Genomic DNA, 18900 nt, shown 5'->3' on the forward strand with positions numbered 1-18900 from the left:
TGGTCTTATAATCTTTTTCTCTTGCCATTGAGAATTGGAATCAAGGCATTATAAATGCTAAGAAAATACTTTTTCACAAAACTACATTTCCTGTACAGACTAACCTGAAATTGTGATAATCCTGGCTCAACTGTTGGAACAACTAGGATTGTAGACTTATGCTACTATACACAGGTCAGTGTTTGTCTCTTAATGTGGTAGCACCTTTCACTGTATCTGCTATATTTTAAAAATGAGGTCAATTAGCTCATTAAAGATGTCTTAACTAGGTACTATAGACTGGGTTTAAAAAAAGGCAACTTGGGGTTAGGAAGCTGGCTTAGTTGGTAGAGTGTTTGCTCTACATGCATGAGAACCTGAGTTTGAACTCCCACTAACCATATAAAAACAATTCCAGGCATGACAATGAATGCCTGTAATCTAGTGTTTGGGAAGCAGAGACAGAAAGATCCCTGTGACCTACTTGCTAACCAGTTTAACCAATCAGTAAGATTAGGCTCAGTGAGAAACAATATTTCAAAAATAAGTCAACTCTGACCTCCACATGCACACATAAATACAAAAATACACACATACACAAACAGATACATGCATACATAAACTAACATGCAGAAACACTCATACAGACAAATACTCTACCACCACATATACACAGACTCATGTACAGACACATACACAGAAATATACACTTACAGATATACACTTACACAGACACACATATAGACACTCACACATACAGTAACACACATATGCCCAGAAACACACATGCATACACTGACATATGTAAACACAAATGCACACAGACACAGACACACAGACAGACAGACACTAAGACAGACATATATACTTATAGACACACATATGCACACAGAGGAAATTGATTACTTGCCTATTTCTGGGAAAGCTAAATGAACAGGATCTGCAGATAGCCTTCCCTGTGAGAACTCTGTGGTGTCTGTGGGAACCTTGTTCCCACCTGTGAGCTCACCATTCAGATGGAAAGGGGACCCATCCTAAAGTTCTCTTTAATTCATTCTTCAAAAAAACCTATGTCTAGATATACTTCCATTCTGAGGAACTATCGCTTTTAAAATAGATCAAATTACACAGCTAAACAGGGAAGGAAGGCCAAACCTGTGAGGCTGTAACTACAGGGAAACAATGGGTTCTTCCTATTCAACAGGCTCTGGACACGTGATGCTCAGACATAACCTGCGAGGCTGTAACTATAGGGACACAATGGGTTCTTCCTTATTCAACAGGCTCTACACATGTGATGCTCAGACACAGGCAGAAGTCTTCTGATTATTTCACAAGGTTACTCTTGATGACCTTAACTGTAGCTGCTGACAGCCAACAAGATTTCATTTATAGTTTTAGAAGAGATTTGAAAATCAGAACATGAAAATACAATACTTAAAGAGATAGTCCAGTTGTACCATTGTTTGCAGTGGGACTAATGCTACTGATTTTTGTTTTCTCCCCAAATATCTAAAATTGAGGCTCCCTGAGGGGTTACTTAGTACAGGACTAGTGATACCAATTTTTATCCTTGCACCATTACACTTTTGTAATCTATTTCTCAATGTATGAGTAGTTCCAGTCATCTGATAGAGACACTGCTACCATATGTGGTCACTGAGTACAACTAGAAAACTTACTTCTCAATTTTGGACTACTTTTAAATAATTTATATTAAAACTTGATCTTTGTATCCAGTAATTAAAATACCTTTAGGTGTTTTTAGAATGCATTTTGATTATAAGAAAACAAGTGAGATTCAATAGGACCCACACATTGGCCTTTGTAGGTATCTATATTATGAAACTTTCATATAGATCAGCGATTTCCAGTGAAGAGCATCCAACCAGAGACTGTCCTCTAAGAGCATATGCATACCACATATGGAAGGTGATACAAAGAAGGAACAAAAAAGATATGAGTGAGAATATTTTATATTGATAATGCATTTGAACAATGTAGAAGACATATTAAACAAAATACATTATTAATACCTATATCTATCTAATTCTTTACATTTGTGGAAAGTGAAGCAGGATCTTTTTCTAGCATTATAATGTAGTTTCTGAGAGCCTTGCACCATAGCTATATCTGTGTATATTGGGCAGTATTAGTCTAGGACTTAATTCTGAGTCTTAAAATTCTTCTCCAAAAAGATAAAGAGAATTTTACTTCTCCATTATCTTCTAATGGAGATATTTTGTTCCAAATACTTTACTATATCAAACAGCCTGCGAAAGTCCTCTTTTACATATCCTGGATAATGTCCGCTACCTATTTTGGATCAATTTGATCTATAAAGTATTTATAATTTAAAAAATTCATGTCTCTGAATGCTAATGAAGAAGCCTAGAATCCCAGCCTTCCAGGTGTTGAGGCAAGAGGATTACAATTTCCTGTACTATTAAATCAGAATCTGTCTAAAAAAATGTTTTAAAAATTTCCTTCTATCAACAATTCATTTATATGATTTGCCTATTAAAAGTAGCATTTAATATATTTGATCCCTCTGACCAAAGATGAAGCATCTCACTCAAGAAGAACATTTGCTTACAATGATGTGTACATAAATCCAGGGGGTTTGAAGACTTCCATGCTAAACATATCCATGTTATTCTTAAGTGTCTGGTCCATACAACCCAAACAATGAATCTTAAATTTCTCTCAGCTACTCAAAAATTTCACTGAATTTCCCATGGCTTTCTTTGGTGTCTTTTTCTGGGTTATCTCATATCCTCAACTACTTTATGCTTCCTTTAAGGACACTGACCTAGATTCAGAAATATCTGAGATTTTTCATAAAAACTGACAGCTAGACATACTCAATAAATAAACCCCTTAGCAGGTGACATCCCAGAAATTTGATTCAGAAAAGGTGGTGGCTTATTTGCCCAAAGGCTACTCTAAAGATATTTCAGTTAATTCATGTATTCAAGCAAAATACACTGAACTTGTCTTTTATTTGTGGTCCTGGTCTAGATTCGAGGTAACCAACAGGGGAAGACATAGTTTGGGCCCTCGAGGGTTCCTACTTGGATAGGGAAGACAGATGACAGACAACTTCAATTTTAACACATGCCATCAATGATCTACCGAAGAAAGGAACTGTACAGGAGGAGAATATCTAACAGGAACTTTTGGCATGGGAAGAATGATGGGTGTATAGGAGAGAATTGTGTTAGGGCTGAGCCCTAAAGGGCAGGTAATGATAAATTAAACTAATTTGGCCAGAAGCTCTTTCTATACCTTGAGCTCATATGTGACTTCCCTTAACATGTAAACAAACTAAAAACCTAATTCAAGAGTGTATCCTTTAGTTATAGGCAATCAATGGCAACTAAGGGAGGATAAAACAAGTGTTTCCAGGCACCAGCCCCAATCACAGATTATCCAGTACCAAGAAGACAGACCTAATCCCACCTGAAGCACTCATAAGACTCTGTAGGTTTTACATACATATACATAAGTAAAAATGAATCTAGATGGGGATGCTGGAGGAATGGAGAGGAGCAGAACTGATGGATATAAAGTATATTTATATATGAAATTCTCAAAAAATCATGTTTAAAGGCCTGTAAAAATTATCTGAGTCAGAGCCAATTATAGAGGTCAAACTTCAGGCAGCAACAGGCTGTCAGCTGACCAAACCATGTTCAGATAAGACAAAGGCCAAAGCATGGCCCCTGAGCCATTTCTGTGCCCTACGTCCACCTGACAACCTCAGTGCCATGCTGAATAGCAGAGTTCTCTGTATTTTTTCAGGCTCTTTCCATGGCCTGGCTTGCAAATTCCTCTTTGCTAAAATGAACTCAGTAAAAGTTAGCCCTATAAAGTGTTGTAGTCAGCAATGGAAAGGAAAAGAGAAGTTCCCAGAAACAACTCTGCCATCAATGCTGGGAAACTACCGCTCATCTGCTTTTCCTCCTGGGGTTCAGGAGGCAACAAAAGACAATACTCACAGAAGAAACAGAAAACAGCCTTCTGATCTTGGAGAAAGCCCCCAGATCACAGCAGCCTCTGCTCATGTTCCCAACAGTCACCAGTGCCTCTTAGTCTACAATTGGCAGATAAGATGGCAGCTCAATTTTTTTCATTAATTATTTTTTATTAGATATTTTCTTTATTTATTTCAAATGTTATCCCCTTTCCTGGTTTCCCTCCGAAAAACTCCCTATTCCCTCCCCCCACCCCCTGTACACCAACCCACCCTCTCCTGCTTCCTGGCCCTGGCATTCCCCTACACTGAAGCATAGAACCTTCACAGGGCCAAGGTCCTCTCCTCCCCTTGATGACCAACTTGGCCATCCTCTGCTATACACATGCAGCTGGAGCTGTGAGTCCCACCATGTGTACTCTTTGGTTGGTAGTTTAGTCCCTGGGAGCTCTGAGGGTACTAGTTAGTTGATATTGCTGTTCCTCCTAAGGGGCTGCAAACCCTTCAGCTCCTTGGGTCCTTTCTGTAGCTCCTTCATTGGGAACCCTGTGCTCAGTCCAATGGATAGGTGTGATCATCCACTTCTTTGTCAGGCACTAGCAGAGCCTCTCAGGAAACAGCTATATCAGGTTCCTGTCATCAAGCACCTTTTGTCTGCAATTAGCATTCTTACTCTACAATTGCCAGATAGGATGGCTGCTCAGTTTGACTTTCAGATATTCATTTCTTTCATTTTTTTCTTTATGCTTCCTGCAATACATCTTTGTTACCTTTATTCAAAAATGCTTAAGAAGAAGATGGCCTAGTCCACGTGGTGCTTGCTGCCCAAGATTGGAAACCTATATTTGATCTCCAGAAGCCACATAAAAAAGTGCAGTGTGCTGGACATGCTTGGGATCTCATCACTACAGGGGTGGAGACGTGAAGATCACTTGGCCTCAAGTCAGTCAGAGACTTTGGCTAAAGTAAAATCCGACAAAACACAAGAAAAATAGTAAACATCAGTGAGGTAGGTGGAATCTGAAACACAGCACCAAAGATTGGCTTCTGTTCTTCACATGAATACACACATGTACACATGCATGTGCATAAATATATGCACCTGCATATCATGAACACTCATACACATGTGTGTACACAGAAATGCTTACAACTAGTATTTGCTCATATTTGAGAATATTTGTGCATAAAGTGAAATCTCTGAGATGGAAATCAAGTCAAAACAGAAGACTTATTTATATTTCATGCATATATTATATTCAAATCCTAGAGATATTTTATTCATAGATTTAATAACATTGTTATTATAATAATATAACACTGGTTTATATTATTATATTTTACAATATAAATAATAATAATAATATTGTATTAGTTACTTTTGTATTGCGGTGATAAAGCATCATAACCAAGGTAACTTATAGAAGAAATAGATTGCAGGTCTTATGATTCCAGAGGGTCAGAGTCAAGGGTAGCAGAGCAGATAGCAGGTGGCAGGTGGCTGGAGTGGCAGCTGGGAGCTCACATCTGAAAACACAAACGGGAAGCAGAGAGGGGGGTACTAGGAAGGACACATGGCTTTTGAAACCTTCCCTAATGGCATACTTCCTTTAGTAAGGCCACTCTTCCCATCCTTCCCCAAATAGCTATCCTGCTTGGGATCAAATATTCAAATAACCCAGACTTCAGAGTGGCTTCTCATTCAAACCACCATGTTTGTACATGCAACAGAATTCTCTGCTGTGAAATTTTTTTACTTGGCATATCAGGCCAGCACTCAAAACATTCTGGATTGGGGAGATTCAGATTAGAGATATCTAATCTGTCTTTACAAGATAATAGAAATTATCAAATATCTGTTCTTTTCATTAAAGACAAGGTATGCACCTTCTACTTTTGTTTGTTAAATCTGACAACTCAGGACACTTAAGAGTTAATATTATACTGAAAACAATATTTTGTGATCTGGCTTTTTTCTGTTTCCGGTTGCCCCCCATAGCTTTCTATGAGTATATATGCTGTGCTCCTCTCCACCCCAGCACCTTGGGTATATGTTTCTGTTTGAGACTTTTTTTCATTAGGAATATGGGTACCTTCTCTTCTTCCCATGTCATTTCCTTGAGGGCTGCCACTAACGAAGTTAGACCCTTGCATGTTCTCATCCATGATTGGTTTTCTCCAGTGTTGCCAATGCTCATTTCTCTTGAACCTTCTCATTTCTCAGCTTGTGAGCTGGATAGGAGAAAGCAAGTTTTCTAAACAGACAATGCTATAACCAAATGCAAGCAGAGTCTGGAGACTGGGAAGCTGGAAAGACAGTCAACACCTGCCAACAGTATGGCCTTGGGAGTCATCTCTAGGAGCACATACAAAGTGAAAGAAGTGCCTGCCATTTGATGAGTCTCCTTTGATGATTTCACTTTTATATCACCTCTTTCAGCCTTTCCTCACTAACCTTATATATAACCTTGTCTGCAGATACATCTTCGTTAGTGTTTTACTGCTCTGAACAGGCACCATGACCAAGACAACTTTTATAAGGAGAACATTTAATAGGGGTTGGCTTATAGGGTCAGAGCTTCAGTCCATTATCATCAAGGTGGGGGCATGGTAGCATCTAGGTGGGCCTGGTACAGAAGGAGCTAAGAGTTCTGTGCCTTCAGCTGAGGGCTGGTAGGAGAAGACTGACTTCCAGGCAGCTAGGATAAGTGTTTTAAAGCTCACGCCCACAGTGAAACACTTCCTCCAACAAGGCCACACCTCCTAATAGTGCACTTCTTTGGGCCATGCATATTCAAACCTTCTTATTCTACTCCCTGGGATTAAAGGCATGTACTGCTTTGCCTGGGCCTAAGCTTTTCATGGCCACCATGCCTCAATTTCTCCATGTGAAGATCTAAGTCAGATGCCTGTGTCTTTGAGCCTCAAGATCTAGACCACAGGTGTGCCCTCCATTTCTGGATTGTAGTTCATTCCAGATGAAGTCAAATTGACAACCAGGAAGAGTCATCACAAGCAGTAAAACCTCAAACTATTCAACACAGAAAAAAATGTTTTCTTAAAAACATACACATTCATAAATATGCACAGTCTCCAGTCATATTATTTAGCATAACGCTCCACAACCCCACTCTAATAGGCACTTCACACATGGAATCTGAAGCAATAGCCATTGTATTCTTCCAAGGGATTACTAGAGGGGAGGAGGCAAGGATATCAGAGAGGAGAACATGTGTAATTATTTTATTCAATCCTTGAGAAAAAATTGAGCTGTTATGGGGAGTGGAATCAGCTTAATTTGATAACAGCTTTACATATGAATTATTTAGCTTTTCTGTTCAGAATGTTTTTAAAAATTTGGATTAGATTCAAATTTCCTTTCAAAACCAAATGACATGTTTGCAAACAATTACTGGAAATAAAAATTAATATACAAAAGCAGAAGGAAGAAGAAAGTTTACAGAGCATAAAATTATTGAACATTTTGAACTTGATGAAGGTGACCTGGCTCTGATGCACCAGCCTTTACCCCTACCCTAGGGAGTAGTCCCATCAGAACATAAAACCCTTTGCTTCATCATAGTGAAATGAGCAAGTCTGTTCAGTACCCTGAAAGCTGCCAATTACTTCCCTAAGAATAACACAAAGAACACAGAGATTCTGTGTGACTGGCTTGTTAATATCCTTGCCAGTGCTGACTGAGTTCTCAGGGTGTCAAAGGCAAGACAAGAGTCAATATGAACCATGTGTTGTGACAATGGCTTCTCTTGACTAACCTTCTGCCCTCCTTGTATAGCAAATCCTTATATAGAAAATTTAGAAATGTCGTCCATAGCATATAAAGAATAATATTATTTTATTACATGTCACTAGTTACAAATCTGTGGTAATTGTCTGACTGTTTATAGTAAGAGAGCATGGAAATAGGAATGCTGTACTCTATAAACTATTGCTGGTACTAAGATTGTGTGTGTGTGTGTGTGTGTGTGTGTGTGTGTGTATGTGTGTGTATATGCGTATGTGAGTGCATGCATACATGTAGATGTATACTCACTAGAGCAGTTTTATAACATAAGAGAAAGGAAATGTTCTGTTATAGGCACTGTATCTTTGAGCCTCAAGATCTAGACCACAGGTGTGCCCTCCATTTCTGGATTGTAGTTCATTCCATTTACATTCTGCAGCAGAAAGTCTTAGATTTTTCACATCTCAGATACTTTTCTCATGTGCCAGGAAAAGTGCTGTTCTGTGCCTCACTAACCACTTAGCACTTAGGTGCTCCTACATCAGGGCTCTCAAAGCAGATCTTATTGTCAAATCAACTTTCTGGTAGAAAAGTGAGATCGTAAATGGGTTTCTCCTTGTCACTTTCCTCATACTTCGGTGCTCATATAGGCACACACACACACACACACACACACACACACACACACACACACAAACACACACATACATATTACAATCTGACCAATAACAATGCATTGCACCATCAGGATGACAAAGAATTGATCAAGATCTTTAAAACTATGTCTGAGACTTAGAAGGAAAAAGTCTCTCAGCTGTCATGTTTGCACCAAGAAAAATTATACTGAAAATGCAGAAAGAAAGCAGAGATAAAAGTAGAATGTCCCCTGTCCTGGTTACATGGAAAATGCCACACAAAACATTTAGGAAAAGGTTTAGCAACAAATTTGGTTTGATGAGACAAGATTCTCTCTGAAGAGATCAGGTTGGCATCAAAGGAATGTTATCTTTGCCTTGGCCTTCTGAGTGCTAGGATTTTAGAAACACTGCCTGAAAAAAAAATCAGACTTGAAGGTACACGCGCCAAAGGGATGGGTTTATTACTTAACACAGGAACAAACTTGAGATCCAACAGGTAAAATGAATACCAAAGCAATAAATCTGGTTCTTCAGGGAGCTGATTCTGAATCATACACATCCTGCCATGTACTCCAGGACCTTCCCAGGCCGCTCCTTGGGTGGTATGTGATTTGTGGCTCTTTAGTCATCATTTCACATAGCTGGATGTGATGGACATATTGAGAAAGACAAAGATAACCTGACAGGAATACCAGAATAAGATGTGGAAGGAGCTGCTTCAGGATCAAGCAACTCTCTTTCACATACCCTGAGCCACCTGCCCCACACACCCTTTGTCACTGGTGGTGTTTCTGAGGTGGAAGCATGTATAAAGAGAAAGGAAGTGGGATGCATATTCTGAACACTGACCATGAGTCATGATATATACACTCTATGCATTATTTTCTAGAAACTAGAGAACAAATCTTTAAGAGTATTCTTTTATCCTTGTGATGACTGAAGAGAAAACTCAGTTTTAAGAGAAATTAAATTAGAATCCTAAGATCCAGCAGTGATATGAGGAATGAACCAATCATCAGCAAGACTGACAGTGTGAGCTCTCTTGGCCCTGCCATTTTATAATCATTAGTGCTAACAAGTTAACCTGCCATAGTATTCCTGTCCTAGAGAGCCCACTTTTAAATGCTAGTCTCTGTACACACAAAACACAGCATACACAAACATGGACTATAACTCAGTCTTTAAAAGGAATGGAAAGCTGATGTATTACAACATGGTTAAACTTTAGATATATTAATTAAAATAAGACAAACCATCACTTGGGAGGTAGAGACAGGAAAACCAGGAGGTTTTCTATGGGAAATTTGAGGCCAGGTTGGGACACATGAGGATTTGGCTCAATCTTGCTTCCCTAAGTTATAGAAGATTTTAAATAAATACTTTATGATGGAGCTCTATAATGATCAGACTCATGGAAATGGAAAGTATAACTCAGGTAAGGAGTATTGGGAAACAAGGGGAGTGTATATGGGAAAGTGTGTGTGTGTGTGTGTGTGTTTGTGTGTGTGTGTGTGTGTGTGCGTGCTCGAATGCTAGAGAGTCCTAGAACCAAAATTGTGAAAATACTCAATGTCAATGAATGATTTTCAGAAAGTTGTTAAGGTGGTAAATTTTGTGGGAAGTATATTTTAGCATCTTAATGAAATATTTCCTGCTGTTTTGCTTATTTAGGAACTATATATGCCTATATTCTAAGGCTCTTCCTTGAAATCCTGCTCTGGTTGCCAATAAAATGATGGCAAGGATTGTCTATACCAAAAATATCAACCCCGGTCTACCCACAAAGATGGTTGTTTGCTTGAAGAAGCCCCTACAAATGTGCCAAGGTCCAGCAGGAAGGAAGAACATGACAGATTTGTAAAATTGACTCACAACAGGACATAAAATGTTGCATAAAATACAACAAAGTTTGCTCCATTGATCTTGGAAATGTTAATTGGAAATGCATCAAGTGGCAAGAAGTCATATTGGAAGGTTTAGGTTATAGACTGGAATGGCCAAAGGCAAGCCCATGCTCCCAAAGCATAGAAATGAAGTAAGCAATAGAATCCAACCATTATAGGGGAAATAGCAGAGATGCACCATGTCCATGATGCTCAGGACACTTGCACACAGACAGTTTTCAGCTTCTGGTTGCATGGTACTTTCAATAAAAGCTTTGATGAAGCTTTGTAAGAACTTTCATTTCTTTTCACAAAAGTTTACTGTCTACTTGTTAAGTATAAACCAGTATAACATCAATACGATCCTGTGAGGAACTCATGGTGAATTTTCCATGGAGATTATTATTTTTTAAATAATTTTGTATGTATGATGTCCATGGCTATTTGATACATGTACAGGTATGTGAGGAAGAGCCCACAGGTATCATGCAGTGGGACTGTAAGCTGGTACAACCACTCTGGAAATTAGTCTGGTGGTTCCTCAGAAAATTTGACATAGTACTACCTGAGGACCCAGTCATACCATTCCTGGACATATACCCAGAAGATGCTCCAATATGTAATAAGGATACATGCTCCACTATGTTCATAGCAGCCTTATTTATAATAGGCAGAAACTGGAAACAACCCAGATGTCCCTCAACAGAGGAGTGGATACAGAAAATGTGGTACATTTACACAATGGAGTAGTATTCAGCTAATAAAAACAATGAATTAATGAAGTTCTTAGGCAAGTGGATGGATCTAGAAAATATCCTGAGTGAGGTAACCCCATCACAAAAGAACACACATGGTATGCACTCACTGATAAGTGGATATTGCCCAGAAGTTCAGAATAACCAAGATACAACTCACAGACCACATGAAGCTCAAGAAGAAGGAGGACCAAAGTGTGAATGCTTCAATGTTTGTTTTCCCCTTAGAAGGGGAAACAAAATACTCACGGGAGGAAATACAGAGAAAAAGTGTGGAGCAGAGACTGAAGGAAAGGCCATCCAGAGACTGCCCCACTTGGGTATCCATCCCATATACACTAAATGACACTATTAAGGATGCCAAGAAGTGCTCGCTGACAGGAGCCTGATATAGCTGTCTCCTAAGAGGCTTTGCCAGAGCCTGACAAATACAGAGGCATATGCTAGCAGCCAACCATTGGACTAAGCATGTGGTCTTTAATGGATGAGTTAGAGAAAGGACTGAAGGAGATGAAGGGGTTTGCAAACCCATAGGAAGAACAACAATATGAACTAACCAGTACCCTCAGAGCTCCCAGAGAATAAACCACCAACTGAAGAGTACACATGGAGGCACCCCGCAGCTCCAGCTGCATAGGTAGCAGAGGACAGCCTTGTTAGGCATCAATGGGAGAAGAGGCCCTGAGTCCTGTGAAGGCTTGATGCTGCAGTGTAGGGGAATGTGAGGGCGAGGAGGTGGCAGTGGGTAGGAGGGTAGGAGGGTAGAACACCCTCATAGAAGCAGGGGGAGGGATATAGGATAGGGGGTTTCCCCGGGGAGAAATCAGGAAAAGGGATGACATTTGAAATGTAAATAAAGAAAATGTCCAATAAAAAAATGTACACCACAAACTTTTTCTCTCCAGTTTGATACACAGCTCATCAACATTTATGGGGAGAAATTGATATGCACCCAATTGTTTGTGATTGGCAGGACTATGTTAACAGACAAGTGATAAAACTAGCCCTGGGGAAATGAGAAACCACCCTGAACCATAAACAAAAATAAGGGATGTACTGAAAAGCATAATGCACATTAAAAAATAAAATGTTTACTGAAACCCACATTCATGTTATATGAAAAAGTTTTCTCTGAAAAATAAAACTCCTTCAAGACAGAATCAACTTTCTGGCCATGACAAATCCAATTAAAATGAATTTATATCATAAAATCAACACTCAGGGACTAATTAAGTATTACTAAATCCCGTGTTATTGATTATTTAGAGAAATCTATGTTTTTATATGTACTAATACAGTTCCCTATTCCTAAGAACTTGCCTGAGATCCTGATAGCACATGGTTTATCTAATGACTAATCTCATGCATTAACTACTTTACATGTCAAAAATATTAGAATACTGCCAACTGTTCAAGATAAATAATTTTCCATAGTTTCTCCCAAAAGCATACCACCTTTTTCAATAACTTAGATAAATCTCAATGCACGTTTGGGTGAAAAGTAGATTTTTCAGAGAAAAATGCGATTTTTGCACTGCAAGGATCCAGTACATAGCTGTCAGCCATTTTCAAAATGTAAAAGTGTAGCATAACTTTTTGCCCCTGGTGTGAAACTAAATGAATGTTTTCCTTTGTTTTGATTGGAGAGTACTTGTTAAATTTAATCATAAAAAAGACTCTTGTTTCAATTTCCTCTATTAATTACTTCCTGAGGTAAACCTATTCTGAATCCGGGGAGCACAGGGGCTGTTCATTTTTCAAACTGGAAACAAGGGTGAGGTAGATATGGGATGGAGCCTCTAGGTGGATATGAGAGGCTTCATCTCTGAATGCAAGAAGGGCTTTCTTCCCAGCAGAGGAAATCAAGAGGGTCTTCTGGGTGACATACGATACCTACACATTAGCTACCATGATCTACTTAGACCCACGATTGCACTAAATCCTGTGTCTTTCAAAAACTACAAATAACAAGAGGAGGAAAAGGTAGCAGTACTGGGCATTGTTTCACAAGAGTCCCCTTGAACGACACCTTTCATGAAAGCAGCGTCAATGGTCTGAAAGCAGACACACAGATGCTACGTGGAGGAAGGACTTAGGAAAAGTCACTTATGAAAAAGGAGACTTTGGAGAGAGAGAGACAATAGGCCATGTCTCTGCCCTGCATCCAACCCCAAGTCCACATCACACAGCCTCTGAAAATGTTCTTTGGCAGCCGATGGCTTCCTTTGGTTTAAATCCTACTATGTGCCTGTTGGCTTAGAGGAGGGTGTGTCTGATGAAGGTTACTTTCCTATTTCATGTTCCATCCCCCAAGAATGAGTTTTCCCCCTCTATTCTGAAATAAGATGCAAACAGAAGGCATTTTGTAGTTTCGCATTTCAATTCTCTGTTTTGTCAGAGAGTAATTATAGCAAATAAAATATTACAGCTGAGTGTAAATTGTTAGGCAACCAGATCACACCAGGAGATTTTTCTTCCACAAGTTTTTCATCATAGCATCTTAAATATTAAAATATTGCAAGGCAAGTAAACAGAGAAGGTTCTTTGCTCAAAGCATTAATTTTAAATGAATTTTTCACTGTTATTCTGATCAGATGCTACAAAACACATGATGTTTTCTTTTAAATGAATGGATATGTCATCTGGGGGGAAAGGCAGACAGAAAATCATACACACACAGGCACAAACCACACTAGAAACAGGTTTTAACCAGAACGGGCAGCAGGTCTGGCATAGGAGAGTGAGAAAAATGAGAGTCTCAATGGGGAACTCAGAAAACGGAAGACAAACAAGAGAGACTTTTATTTCTAAACTGCAATAACAAATACAACAATAATAATAATAATAATTTAAAAATGAAGTTATCTTTAAGATTGCAACATCATGCTAGGTGATTGATGCTTGTCTTTACAATGTTTAAAAACATCCCATAAAGGTGCAGCACCCTCTCCACTAAATCACTGACAGAAAAAAAAAAATCAAAAGGTGAGTTTCTTACCTTACACTAGAAGGGGAAAAAAAGCATTTTTAATGAAATATAATATTCTTTCTTTTATAAAAAAATGAATTTACCTTAAGAAGACATTCCACATTCCTCTACTATATAGCTCAGAACCAAACTCTAGCCAATTGAAACAGAAAAGAACTCTGGGACATGGCCTTCACAAGGGCCATTCTGTGATTTAAAGAATGATAACATATTTAAAGAATGATAATGAAACAGAAGCTTTATTGCTGGTTTGTTTTTAAAAATTCTCTTGGAGAAGAAATTTGATTGAAAAGCTTGCCTTTTGAAGTATATCACAGTTAAATACTGGAGGCAAAGACATCAGTGGTCATAAGAGCATTAGAGAAAAAGCTAAGACATTTTCAAGGTGGCAAGAAGGGTAAGGATGAAGGATGGAGAGTAGAAACATCATACAACATGGATGCAAAATGGTCTAACATCGAACATCTTTTCTCTTGTCACAAAACTACACAAAAAAAAAGATATGAAAAGAAGGTGAAAGAGAAGTAAGAGAAGTAAAGAAAAGAAATAGGCAACAAAAGTGCCCAACAGGGGCATGTTATTGAAAACTGAAGAGAAACTGAAGTGGAAAAAGAAAATACACCCTCACAAACCTGCAGTGTGCCTGGAGAACACTTTACATTCCATGAGAGGTGGGAAATGGGTATCTCAAGACAGCTGCAGTTTGGTTTTTATAAACGGAGGGTATCACTGTGCAATAGCCTGTCTCATTCTGACAATTAGTAGACAAGATCAAACACAGTTAAAATGGAGAAACCTTACCACTTAAGAAGAATGATATACCCTAGCTCCATCACTCTACCATACAAGATTTCACAAATTAGGTGCAGGGAGAATCCAAATTCTTTTGGGTAAGGCAAACACTAACTTAACCCAAGCTCTCTTAATGGCACCTGATTATTTTTATTGAGACTAACAAAGGGTAGCAACTCAGTTTCACATCACAGACCTGTCATTCAAATGGTTGATAAATCCACGGAGAGGTCGTGAAGTGAAACTAGGGAAAAGAGAGGAAGAAGGAAGCTTTTAGTCCCTGGTTGTCAGGAGCAAAACTTTTGTATGTTGGACACTTGCCAACCTAGTCTCAGTATGGAAAATTTAAAAACTCCTTACCCCTTTAAGAATTACAAAATTATGCTCAAATATATAAGGGTTCATCTAGCTCTACAGATATATCTCAGTAGAAGTGAAACCCATCACTAACAAAACAATAAAATATACAGGGAAGCCCATACATCAGCAATTAGGTTAAACATGCATTTGGTTTCCCAATACAAAGCTATATGTAGAGCCAAGAGGCAGGTCAAGCCTCTGCTTCAAGACTCAGCATGAGTCAAGCTCAGTAAGGTCTGAAGAATGTACATAAGGCTGTGGCAATAAGGAGAGACTGTAAGGGATCTGTGTCACACAGATGGCAAGTTGACAAGATGCATAAGTTCTTTTGCGAAAAGGTAAAGGAAAATTCACTGTTTAGAAGACAAGAGCATAGTAGGTCATCAGGCAGAGAGTAATTGGAAGATATATTTCTCTTCTCATCTTTCTTTCTGGTCATTATATGCATATATGGTTTGACTAAGATAAATGAGACATGTAAATGAAACATGAAAATATAGTAATTATCCAATAGTGCTAAAACCATAATATTTGGAAATATAGCTTTCACATTTGGATTGATATCATTAGCTTGAAGTTCATTGCACTGAGCTGTAAATTCCAGCTTTGGCAGCAATAAAGGAAAATAGTACAGCAGGTGTGGCCCAGCTCTCCTACTACATCTCCACCTTAAATCAGAACACATAGTTTTCTTTTCTTGCTACTCATAGGAGCTCCTGGGTTTTGACATGAGTTGAAACAACTATCATATCATGAACATTCCTGTCTTAGTTTCTTTCCTAATTGTTGGGATAGATTTCTCTGACAAGAGCAACTTAAGGAGAAAGGGTTTGTCTTACACTTTAAGGTATAGATAACATGGTTGGGAATTGATAGGAGCCATGGCAGGTGAAGCTTGGAGCAGATGTCCCCATTACATCTACAATCAGGAAGCAGAGATGGATGACCGCATGCTGCCCCTCACCTCTCTTTGTCCTTGAACACAGTTCAGAATCTCATCAAGAACAGTAGCACTCGGAGTGGGTTGTTCTTCCCACCCTGGTTTACTTAATCAGGATACGGACCCACAGGCATGCTCAGAGGCCTATCTCTCAGATAGCCTTAGATTCTGTCAGGCTGACAATGCATAATAACCACCACATTCTTGAGATGATGGGAAAGAATAACAGGAATCTGCCATGTGAGGCATCAAGAATGCATTCTCTAGCTGTGGTAGCTACAGAGTCCCAACCCCACAAAGAAAACATAGGATAAAGCAAATCACACACATGAATATACCCACCCACAGCCCCAAGATGAAGAAATTAACATGAGCATGCACTATGCCTTTCATATCTACCAAATAACCCTACTTCAACCTGTATTTATTCCTATTTTTTCTTTTTTTATTTATTATTATTTATTTAACCATTTACACAAATAGCTATCAATTATTTCAAGTATTGACTCTGTTGGGCACAAGTATTATGAAATTTTCTTTTTGTCAAGAAAACCATCTCATACAAAGAAAGTGACTCTTGAAGATGCAACACTTAACCACACCCCACAAGACACTTTTGTAAATGCTGGAGACAGGGTTCAGGCAAAACCACAGCAAGGTTCCAGTACAGCACACCACACTAATTCTTGATGAGAGTTCTAAATTTTTGTGTGGGACATGTATCAGGAAAAGAGCGACTAGCCTAATGGAGGAGTTTCTAAGCCTGAATCTGAAGCTAAAATGTGGCCCATGAGACCATGCATGATATACCTGTTCCCATTGTGAGGACATTATTAATTTGCTCTCATTATTAATTTCTTGCCATGCATAGTATGCATGTTATTGCTCAAAGCCCACTCTTACCTTTTGTCATTTTTATCTAGAATTAGAATAAATTTCCTAATGTAATTCCTAATGATATTCAAGATCATAGCATTTTCTGGTTACCTCAATTGTGGGTTTTTTTGTTTGTTTGTTTTGGTGGGAGATTGTTGTTTTATAAGGAACTTTGGGATTTATTACTGTTGAGTTTTATTTTCACTTCTTTACTTACTAATGTCGTACTAACTAGAGCACTTCATCACTGTCTCCATACATGCATCATACTTTCATGTTTAGAGTCTATATTTAACATGTGTAAATAGGTGATGGTCCACATACTCTCAGCTAACTGAAGAAAATAAACAGTGTGCTACTTTATCTGATTTCTTCCTCATGTGAGGTACAGTGTGATGAACTTGTGAGTCACATCTGTCATGGGAACTCTCAGGTGCAATGTGACTTATCACAGCTTAACTTATCAATTGCTGCTGTTGTTTGGTGGTTATCGATCTGAGAAGACCTTGTATTTTGCTGAAGTCGCTTGTGCAGCAGCTCCTCTCTTTTTCTTTTGAGCGGATGTGAAGGCGCCAGTGTTGCAGGCTTTGGGAATTTCTACCCAGCAGCCCCACTCCATCATTAAAGACCCAGTGAAAGCTTGTTATCCAGATAGATGCCCCAATTAAGCAGTACATCCCTGCTCATTGCCCACCATGGCAGCAGACTCACAGCGAGACTTGGAGGGGCAGTGACTGATGTTGGAAATGGTCTAAAGAGCTACAAATTTACTTTTATTTGTTTTACTTTCACCTCTTCATTTGTTCATTCGACAAAGCACTTATTGACAGTTTCAATGGTGACTTCCAAGCTTAAAAATGTTACTTGCTTTTCTGAAGCAGGAGATAATGGTTCCTAATTTTCTCAGCACCACAGTGTAATTGATCCTGATGTGGCACTAAAGTACACAGAGTTACATGGGAAACACTGTGAACAGGAAAGGATAAAAAAAATAATATTCTTAATAGAGAATTCCAGGCAGCATGGTTGTCTACTGTCAGTTGTGTGCATTACTGTATGAGTCCAGAGTCTTCCATGACTAAAGTTATGACATAAAGAGTGAAGGAAGCGGAAGGAACCACACACACATGGTGATTAGCAGGGTACACTTTCTTCAGGTCATTCCCTAACCCAAGAAGTACAAACCACTCAATCAATACTCTAATTATTATCATTATTAATTTGCTGTAAAAAGTTGTGAACCATAGTCTCGTGCATGCTAGGCAACTTTATTCCTAGTCCCATATCTTATTTAGAATCTGATAGATAGATAGATAGATAGATAGATAGATAGATAGATAGATAGATAGATAGAAATAGATAGAGAGGGATATAGATATAGATATGTAGATAAATAGCTAGAGATAAAGATATATAGATATTAATTCTTAGAGAATTGCAAACATTCTTTGATCATAATCTTCCCCCAAGTCCTCCCGGATCACCTCCACCTTGTATCTTTTTAGAAGATAGTGTCTCACAGCATCTGTTCTAGTCCTCTGGCTCTTACCCTTTTCCTAATTTCATTTGTTAATTTACTTTCACAGTGCTGGGGTTCATAGCTAGAGCTTTGCATTCCCTAGATAGGCATTTTATCAGTGAGTTCTAGCCCCAGCTCAGAAACCGTGAGAATAGTGTCTGGGTGTGTGTATGTATGAAATATTAAACCTGATCATACAATACATTTATATTTCACAAGTTGTCAAATCTGAAGCTTCTAAGAAAGGATGCTTAATGAAAACAATTTTCTAGGTGTGTGCGCGCGGCGGGTAGCCGTTGGCTGAGGCTTGCGGCTGTGCGTGTCTGGCCACTGTGCTGTGAGGTCAGACGCAAACCGCGCCCAGGATGTAGAGCTGGCTGTTCCCAATGGCGTGTCTGACGCTAAGTTGGGTGGGGTAGAGAGTAGGGGGCGGCAGTCGGGGGTGGTG

General features: G+C 38.9%; 1 protein-coding gene across 16 annotated transcripts in view; it reads right to left on the reverse strand.

The window, feature by feature from the left end:
• The window catches only part of Fhit (fragile histidine triad diadenosine triphosphatase), a 1878988-nt gene that overhangs the window by 708793 nt on the left and 1151295 nt on the right, over positions 1-18900 (reverse strand). The gene's annotated exons all lie outside the window — the stretch shown is intronic.

Source organism: Mastomys coucha, unplaced genomic scaffold, assembly GCF_008632895.1.
Source record: "Mastomys coucha isolate ucsf_1 unplaced genomic scaffold, UCSF_Mcou_1 pScaffold10, whole genome shotgun sequence".
NCBI lineage: Eukaryota > Metazoa > Chordata > Mammalia > Rodentia > Muridae > Mastomys > Mastomys coucha.